The 8,807-nt window shown below is 36.5% G+C and overlaps 1 long non-coding RNA gene across 1 annotated transcript; it reads right to left on the bottom strand.

Moving 5' to 3' along the window:
• Nucleotides 1-2,089: 2,089 nt before the first annotated feature.
• Nucleotides 2,090-8,585, bottom strand: LOC142171590 (uncharacterized). The gene is made up of 2 exons (XR_012701341.1): nt 6,068-8,585; nt 2,090-2,749 (listed from the first exon to the last, which is right to left on the bottom strand). It is a non-coding gene; the product is annotated as an uncharacterized LOC142171590 (long non-coding RNA).
• Nucleotides 8,586-8,807: the final 222 nt, after the last annotated feature.

The following is an 8,807-nucleotide window of genomic DNA, read 5'->3' on the forward strand; positions in this document are numbered from 1 at the left end:
TGTTTTCACCCTATTTGTTAATTAAAGTGCTTAAATTATATTGAAACTTGTTAAGGATTTGTAAAGACCGAATTTCACTTATCTGAGTTTTGGCGGGTTACTTGATCGTTAATAGAGATTGTGCTTCTTTGTGTATTAGCCTTATAATATCTTTAAACCGGATGTTCATAAAATAATCTCTCTTATTGTGGAGCGGGCCAAACGTCTCTGCAGTATAATAGATGCATCTATGGTTCGTGCCGCTCGACCCTCGGCAGTGTACACATTATTATGTATCAGGCCGTACGACCTCAGCATAAATAGTGCATGTGAATGTTTGAAGACTGAACATACTTGATATTATTTTCATGAAGTGGGAAATTATAATTTATTTATTTGTTCGGAACTTACTTGGAATTAGTATGTGCCAATAGAGGACTCTTGAAATTTACTATTTGTTGAAGAATCATTTAATCATTATTGTCATTGTGCCAATATTATTATTCATATACCCTATGTCTGTTTAGCATTCCTGTATTTTATTGTTAGCCCATAGTAAGTGTCGATGTCGACCCCTCGTCACTACTTCTTCGAGGTTAGACTGGATACTTACTGGGTACATGTTGTTTAAGTACTCACGCTACACTTCTGCACTAATCGTGCAGGATCTGAGGCAGGTGCATCTAGCACTCTTACCGGCGCGCACCCCCGATACCCCGAGGCCTAGTGGTGAGCTACTCTTCTGAGTCCGTTCGGCAGCCCCGAAGTCTCTATTTTGCATTACTTTCTGTCTACTCTATTTCAGACAGTAGTTTAGAATTTTTGTATATTCTACTAGTAGCTCATACACTTGTGACACTAGGTCTTGAAATTGTGCTAGTTGACATTTGATGGCTTGTGAGTATTTACTTCATCACACTTGTTCTTATATTAGTTTACACTTTATTTATATTAAATTTTCACCTCTTACTTAATTAACAAATAAGAATCCACTATTTCGAAATTGTTAAAAAGAATAAACACATGGCTAGTTTACTGTCGACTTGCCTAACGGCGATGTTGAGATCCATCACGGCCTATAGGTGAAATTGGGCCGTGATAATATTTATTTATAGTCTATATGTTATATATTTATCTTTTTCTAATGTTCTTGTATTTGTTTCTCTATTTTTGTATAATAAAATATAAGTTAGTACTAGCTAACCTTCCATATTCTTAATTGTAAAAGCTCACATGCATGAACTTATCATTCCATTCGTACTCCTCACTAGCACCTCCATATTACTAAAGACCAATTATAACGTACGTTTAACTACTATTATTAGATGACCTCTAATTTTTAAGTGCAACCATGACTACCATTACCATCTATCATTGCGCTTCAGTTAACCATAATCTTCCAATCTATCCTTTCTTCTTCAATTCTTCAAGGTTGCTGCCAGAAAATATGGGAGTCACCTCACGACAAACAAATATAAAAGGGAAAGGGTAAGCTAAACTTCCTTATTGTTTTTTAAGTTTGTATTATTTGATTTAATCTTCGTCTTTTTTCTCCCACTTGTCGAGATAAATTTCCTTATTCAATTTTTGAGATTTGTCCATTCTTTATCTTTTTTAGTTTTGTGATTCCTATAATTTTTATGCTGGTACATTTTTTTTCTTATGCATTATTTTTACTTATTCTGCACTATTTCGTTTTTCATAAACTAGCACCTCAAGATTGGTTGAATACCCCATGATATGGCACAAAAAATTTTGGCATAGGAATTTTAGATGGTTTACCAAGTAATTTTTATTTGCAGAAGACTCAAAAACTGAAAGAAGAAGACAAGATGAAGCAGAGAGGAAAGGTGAAGATCGACTTTGGTCAGACCTTGAAGTGTCTGAAAGATTCAAGATATATAAATCAAGCATCATGACCGTTCATCTATTAATTGATTGATTCAATCCTAGCCATTGATATTAGAAGAGATTACACAGTTGTCAATCATCTTATTTTGCATCTTCTACATAGATTTTTCATACGTGTATTGTAATTAGATAAAAGAAAATTTTATTGTTGTATAGCAGGGAATGGTGGTTACATATTAGCTAGTAGAAAATAGACAAGTGTACAAATAGGATTTCATTATTTTCTTTATTCTCTTGTATTTATACATGTACAAACAATCATTGGAATACACAGAAAATTCACACCAACATAATCTTATCAGTAGATTTCTTTTAACGTCTAACATGGTATCAGAGCCCTAGAGGCACGATCCATCTCTCAAATTTTCACTCTACATCTTTGTTCTTCATTTTTCTTTAGCTTCTCTTTTCTGCTCAAAACTAATTTACAATGGGAGAACCTACTGATGTTCAATCTGCCACTCCTAAGGTAACAGATGTTGTTGCATCTGGTGTGTCTGGGAGCTTGATCCCAGACTCTTCTCACCTCTTTTAGCTCCATGCCTCAGACTCGCCGGATATGCTCTTGGTGGACTCAGTTTTCGATGGCAAGGGATATGGAGGATGGCGCAGAGGAATCCTCATAGCCTTGTCTGCTAAGAACAAGGTGGGATTTATAGATGGATCCTTTGCTCAGCCTAAGATCTCTTCAGATACCTTCAAATCTTGGTCTAAGTACAAAGAAATGGTGATTTCTTGGTTATTGAATACTCTTTCTAAGGACATCGCAGAAAGTGTTCTCTATTCCACAACAACTAGGCAGATCTGGATTGAGTTGGAAGAAAGATTTGGATAGACCAATGGGCCACAACTCTATCATCTGTAAAAGGAAAACAGTCAAACAGTGCAAGGCAACATGGACATTCCTACTTACTACACCAAACTCAAAAGACTTTGGGATGAGCTCGATAGCTTGGATACTTGTCAACACTGCACTTGTGAATGCAGTTGTGGAGGAAAGACTAAGAGTTTCAACTCTCAACAATATGGAAGACTAATTCAGTTCCTTATGGGACTGAATTATGCCTATTCAGCTGCCAGAAGCAGCCTGGTCATGCTTTCTCCTTTGCCTTCAATCAACCATGCTTACTCTTTGCTCATCAGGGATGAAAAACAAAGAGAGGTGCACATAACTCAGCATCCTGGAGAAGGAGCTTTCCTGGCAGCAAAACAGTTTGGAGTTCAAAGATTCAGCTCAGAGAAAAGGTACTATTCAGATGAAAAGAAGTCTGCCCAGTTTTGCAATTACTGCAAAAAGCAAAATCATACCATTGAGACTTGCTATAGGCTGAAAGGTTTTTCGGCAGACTTCAAATTCACCAAGCCAAGGAAGTTCAGTCTAGGTGCTAAGAGCAATGTTGTTTTGCCTGCAGAAGAGAACGGATTTCAGTCAGAAAATTCAGGGGAAAAACCTATGACTCAAGATCAGTACCATAGTCTTTATCAATTACTCCAATATGTGAAGATTGGAAATCAGGGTGAACAGGTTCCAGAGGACACAGTTTCTGCCAACTATGCTGGTATATATCCTTCTGCTTACCCCTCTAAATCCTACATCAGTGTTTTTGTTAATTCTATTTCTTGGATATTAGACTCAGGCGCCTCTGAGCACATGACATCAAATCTATGTCTCCTCTTTAATGTGAAAGACATGCCTAAACCCATTTATGTTGGTTTGCCTAACTCTCATAGAGTCTTAGTTTTTCAGTCAGGTTGTGTTACCTTATTACCTAATTTCATTCTTCAGAATGTCCTGTTTGTCCTTTGTTTCAATTACAATTTATTGTCAGTTCATAAATTGTGTGTTCAATTTCGCTCTATCCTAATGTTTTCTTCCCTTGGTGCTACATTGCATACCCCTTCAATGAAGAGGCCAGTGGTGCTTGGTAAAGTAAGACAAGGGCTTTACCTTTTCAATCTAAATCAAGTCAAGTCTAGAAGGGGAGTTATTAGTAAAATCAAGGCATTTTGCCATTTTTTTAATGTAATCAGCACACTAGCACTAGGTTTACAAATTATGTTTTCTCTTCCAGTTATGCTCCTTCTAATGTAGCCTTATGGCATTACAGATTGGGTCATTTACCCTTATCTAATATGAAGAATATTTCATCTATATTGAGTTTTGATTTACCTCTTGATATCCCACATTGTGATATTTGTGCTAAAGCTAGGCAAACCAAGTTGCCTTTTCATTCTAGTTCAATTACAAGCAAACATATTTTTGACCTTATTCATGTTGACACTTGGGGACCTTATAAAACTCCTACCCATGATAGTTTTAAATACTTCCTCACTATAGTTGATGACTTTAGTAGAGAGACTTGGACTTTTCTTCTAAGCACTAAGTCTAATGCTTTCCTTGTACTCAAACATTTCTTGGCAATGACTGATAGACAATTTCATACTAAAGTAAAAGCAATCAGGACTGATAATGCTTTAGAACTTGGTTCCACTCCTCAATATTCTGAATTTTTTGCATCACAAGGGATAGAACATCAGACCGGTTGTGTTTATTCACCCCAACAAAATGGTGTTGTTGAGAGAAAACACAGACATTTGCTAGAAACTTGTAGAGCACTACTCTTTCAATCCAATTTAGCTACTATCTATTGGGGATAATGCATGTTAACAACCACCTACCTAATCAATAGATTTCCCACCAAAATTTTGAAAAACAGAACACCCTATGAGGTTTTATTTGGACAAGCACCTTCCTATCAAATTTTGAAACCATTTGGATGCCTTTGTTATGCATCAACTCTGGTAGTTCATAGAACCAAATTAGATCCAAGGTTAGTCAAATATGTTTTTCTGGGGTACCCTTTTGGGAAGAAAGGGTACAAATTACTTAATTTACAAACCAAGAACAACTTTATTTCTAAAGATGTCATTTTCCATGAAACCATTTTTCCTTTTATGCACCAAGAACACTCTTCCATTTTTTCTGTTACCTCTCCCCTACCTACTCAGGATCTCTCTTCTTCCTCTATTCCTATTTCTGTTCCTCTCAAGTCCAGTTCCATTTCATCTCCCTCTTCCCCACAATATTCTCATAGCACTCTTATTCCCTCACATTTCTTTTCAAGTCCACATGCAGTCACGTCCTCTCCTATACCCTTTCCTGATTACTCCACTTCACCAGATTGCATGTTACCTCACCCTTCCCCTTCTGTTTCTCCTCTTTCTCCCTCTCCTGCTCAGCCAACTCTTAGAAGATCTCTTAGAGATCATCATGTGCCAAGTTATCTTAATGATTATGTGTGTAACCTTGTTCACTTAACTAATGTCTCATCTAGTTGTTTTTCTTCTTCAGTTTCTCCAACTGTTTTATCCTTCTCAGCTTTATCTCATTCAAATCAGTCTCTCTTAAATTCAGTATCTCATATTTCTGAGCCTACTACCTATTTTCAAGCTTCCTTGCACTCGGGTTGGCAAGAGGCCATGTCCAAGGAACTTCAAGCCCTGGAATCTAATAACACATGGGAAGTAGTCTAATTACCTACAGACAGAAAAGTCCTACCTTGCAAATGGGTTTACAAAGTAAAATACAAGCAAGATGGGACATTGGGGAGGTTTAAGGCTCGTTTGGTTATCAGGAGTGACATACAAAGAGAGGGTATAGACTTCACTGAGACTTATTCTCCAGTAGTGAAGATGACTACCATTCGATGCTTTCTCACAGTGGCAGTCAAGAAGGGTTGGGACATCTCACAGTTAGATGTCAACAATGCATTTTTGCATAGTGATTTACAAGAGGAAGTATACATGAAGTTCCCTCCCAGCATGTCTTCTCCCTCTCCTAACCATGTTTGCAAACTAAGAAAATCCCTATATGGGTTGCGGCAAGCCTCTAGGCAATGGTATGCCCGGATCACAGCAGCCCTCAACTTTAAATGCTACTCTCACTCGCTCAATGACTACTCTCTTTTCTTCAAATCCTCAGAAGGTCACATTTCTATTATTGTTGTATACGTTGACGACATACTGTTAACATGGAATGATCCTTTTGAGATAACTTCGATCAAGGTTTTCCTTGATTCTGAATTCAAAATTAAAGACTTGGGTAAGGCGCATTATTTTCTTGGAATGGAAATCATAAGAGAGCCACATGGAATAATTTAAGCCAAAGAAAGTTTACCTTGGATTTGTTGTCTGAGGTTTGGTTGTTTAGATTCCAAGCCTGCTGCTTCTCCTCCTGATCCATCCACGTCTCTTCGAGCAGACACTGGTGAACTATTTCTTGACCCCACTCTTTACCACAAACTTGTTGGGAAGCTTAATTATCTCACCCATACATGCCCAGACCTTTCTTTTGTTGTTCAGCTTTTGAGCCAATACATGCAGGCTCCCCACGTTCCCCATTTTGAAGCTGCTTTGCGTTGTTTACGATATTTGCTCGCATATCCAAGTATGGGCTTGTTCTTGCCTTCAAGTTCCTCTTTTGAACTATTGGATTTCTGCGATTCTGATTGGGGATGATGACCCAATTCTCGACGCTCTATCAGCGGGTATGTCATCACTCTGGGAGGATCTCCAGTTTCATGGAAGACAAAGAAACAGTCTTTGGTTTCTTTATCATCGGCTGAAGCTGAATACCGGTCCATGCGCCGTGTGGTGGCTGAAATCACCTGGCTTGTACGCCTCCTATAGGATCTCTCCATCTCTCCGCCGCTTCCGGTGCCGCTTCACTCCGATAGTCAAGCGGCGATTCATATCGCCAAAAATTTTGTCTTCCATGAGTGTACCAAACATATTGACCTTGATTGCCACTTTATGCAGCAACAATACCTGGCTGGCTTGATTTCTCTGTCGTTCGTTCCGTCAAATTCTCAACTCGCTGATATTTTCACAAAACCCCTTTCTGGCCCTACTCACATATCTGTTTTGGGCAAGTTGGGGGTGATTTCTCCACCCTCCAACTTGAGGGGGATGTTGGCATAGGAAGTTTAGATGGTTTGCCAGGTGATTTTGATTTGCAGAAGACTCAAAAATTGAAAGAAGAAGACAAGATGAAGCAGAGAGGAAAGGTGAAGATCGACTTTGGTCAGACTTTGAAGACCTTGAAGTGTCTGAGAGATTCAAGATATATAAATCAAGCATCATGACCGTTCATCTATTAAGTGAATGATTCAATCCTAGCCATTGATATTAGAAGAGATTACACAGCTGTCAAGCATCTTATTTTGCATCTTCTAAATAGATCTTTCATACGTGTATTGTAATTAGATAAAAGAAAATTTTATTGTTGTATAGTAGGGAATGGTAGTTACACATTAGCTAGTAGAAAATAGACAAGTGTACAAATAGAATTTTATTATTTTCTTTATTCTCTTGTATTTATACCTGTACAAACAATCATTAGAATGCACAGAAAATTCACACCAACATATTCTTATCAGTAGATTTCTTTTAACTTCTTTTAACGTCTAACAAAATTCACTTTCTTTAGAGAATTGCCTAACCTAGGATTGTTGGACAAGTACAGCAAGAGGTGAGCTTCAAGGCTGCGAAATTAACAAATTATTTCCACAAATTTTAATAGTCGGTATTACAGGAGAAAAAAGAGTTAGGCGAAGCTGTGTACATACTTTCTTTTCTTGCTTTCTAGCTATCTGAGTATTTTCGCATAAGGAGAAAGCTCTAACTCTTTCTATGACTCGGTGAAGCAAATAATCAGATATAACTCTTGATGTCAATATTAAGCTGCACTTTTATAAAGGGTTTCAATGTCTAGCACCAACAGAGGCGGATGTAGTATATTATGTACGGGTTCATCTGAACCCATAACTTTCGACGCAAACTAAAAATTTGTATGTAAAAATTCATTAAAATTGTAAAAATAGTAGATCTGAACCCATAACTTTAAAATATAATAGGTTCAATGTTAAAAATTTTAAAATTGAACCCATAAGAATTAAATCCTGAATTCGCCTATGAGCTCCAAGAGTTATTGGCATCACAGAGTAATGAAAACGACACACTGGAACATACACCAATAATATCATCTATAAAGAACTATAGATATGATATTAATATATTATATATTTACCCCTAATAACATCAAAATTTAACTCATTATAAATTTTACCTACCTTACTAAATTTAATTGTTCAATTGCAGGTTCATATGCTATGCAATCTAATCATTTGTAATTTGACAATCAAGCCATTCGAATAGGTCAACTTCATCAATTTCAACTTGTATATTTTCCTTTAAATTTACTTTTACTCATTACCCTATTATTTTAATATAATTTATATTGTCTATACTACTTTTACTATGTACACTTGAACTTGGCAGTAAAAACCTCTCTCGTGAAAGGTACTTGCTGCTGGTGTGTCCAAGTAACAAATCAATTAGTGACACTTGGCAAGAAAAATTGACACCTATGATTATTTTTAACAAAAAAGAAAAAAACAAAACACACCATAATTAACCTTACCCAATATTCTTTTACTGTAACCTTCCGACCTTCTTCTCCGGAAACCGCCCCTCGCCGATCTTCAGTAATCTCTCTCCCGATTATCCTCCAGTAAAAGATTCATCCCACCATACACCCAGCTCCCGTCTCTCGAAACTTAAAGTTGAAATACCCATTTGTTGAGTATAAGATTTGATTTTTTTTTACAGTATGCACATTAAATATCTCTTCGGAAAATTAATTTGTGTAATCATGTTTCATTGGGTGTTTTCTTCGATAATTTTTCTTTTTAATTTACTTGTTTCTTTTTATGTTTTTATGTTTACTAGTCTTCGATACACGCGCGTGTACCTATATTAATGTACATAAATTTTAAAAATTACATACATATTATTAGATAATTTGTTTGAGTTATAAAATATAATTTAAGATTTTTTTAAAATAATAAATATTATTC

Source organism: Nicotiana tabacum, chromosome 2, assembly GCF_000715075.1.
Source record: "Nicotiana tabacum cultivar K326 chromosome 2, ASM71507v2, whole genome shotgun sequence".
Lineage (NCBI taxonomy): Eukaryota > Viridiplantae > Streptophyta > Magnoliopsida > Solanales > Solanaceae > Nicotiana > Nicotiana tabacum.